The sequence below is a fragment of the Cryptomeria japonica genome, chromosome 5 (genome assembly GCF_030272615.1).
Source record: "Cryptomeria japonica chromosome 5, Sugi_1.0, whole genome shotgun sequence".
In the NCBI taxonomy this organism is placed as follows: domain Eukaryota; kingdom Viridiplantae; phylum Streptophyta; class Pinopsida; order Cupressales; family Cupressaceae; genus Cryptomeria; species Cryptomeria japonica.
In genome coordinates this window covers 620,889,935-620,891,323 of record NC_081409.1, presented here as the reverse complement: position 1 = coordinate 620,891,323, position 1,389 = coordinate 620,889,935, and positions in this window count along the sequence as shown.

Below are 1,389 nucleotides of genomic sequence, written 5' to 3'. Positions count from 1 at the left end.
AAAACCACATTTACAACATTGCACTGCAATCTCTATACCCTGATACCAAACAGAAGCATTTACAAACTTGGGTCAAGATCTTCAGAAAATGGAAGCCATCAAATTTGGAGCATTTCTCCAAATTTTTGGAACCCTTACAAATGAGAAGAATTGAGAATAAGAAGAGGAGGGAAAGACCAGATCTGCAACCGAAATTGCCAAGTGTCTATTTTCTCTAACTGAAATTCTTTACCTTCTTCTTTCCCATGGAAACTACTCTCGAAATATCCTATATTTCTTAAAATTAACTACCTGATCGGATTCCTAACTTCGAGAGCTTTTTTAAAACATATAATACTTCATATTTTGGTGAAAAATACAGCCCTGGGTGAATTAATCATTCACATGTGCACAATCATTTAAATTTTTGAATTTTTCATATAGTCTGAACTATATAATTAACATGCATTTAACTTTGATTTTTGCTCTGATTGTGCCCTGACGCCTTGCCATGTGGCGATCTATGATTGGTCGATGGGGTCCACTGGGTGCCACCTTGGATGACACGTCATCACTCTGCCACATGTCCGCTTGTTGTTGGCCACCTTAGTGCCCACCTCGGTGCCACGTCCTTGCCACCTACATGCCACCAAACAACCACCTCACCGGGCCCACCTGCTGGACTGCTGACTGGACCTGCCATGTCATCGCCACCTGGCTTTTGCCATTTCGCAGATGGTATGTTTCATGCATCTTTGCCACACGAAACCACGCGTATCATCAATCTACTCGGGACTTGTCGTTGAGCACCTTTGGCCTGCGAATCAACGCGCTTCGTCGGTATGTTTCGTGCATCTTCACCACATGAAACCATGTGCACCGTCGATTTGCTTAGGACTTGTCGTTGAGCACCTTTGGCCTGTGAATCAACGCGCTTCATTGGATCATCTCGGACTTTCTCACTAGTTAAGCCGACCCTTCTCTGTAAAATTCATCCAGTCTACCTTGGGAAGCATGCCTGCGTGGGGTCCACTTGGTTGCTGCTCAGTCACCACCTTTGGTCACCTTGGGATCCATGCCCACACGTGCGGGGTCCACCTTGAGCACCCAACAACACCATCCGTCAAAAGCCCAAATGGCTTTCACATTATAGATGTGTAAGGGTTTACATATAAATAGCAAAAAATACCACTTCCCAGCCAATGTGGGACAAATGGTTTTAGCCTGGGAACACATTTTCTGAAGCTTTTCTATGACTTTTAATGGCATTTTACATACCCATCACCTCTTATCCAACTCTTTCCACCACCCAAGACACTGGCAAGGGTCTGCAACTACACTTCACACTTGCAAATTTGTAATTTGCTTGAAAATTTTTGCATCTGCCCTTTTACTTCACATAGGGGATGA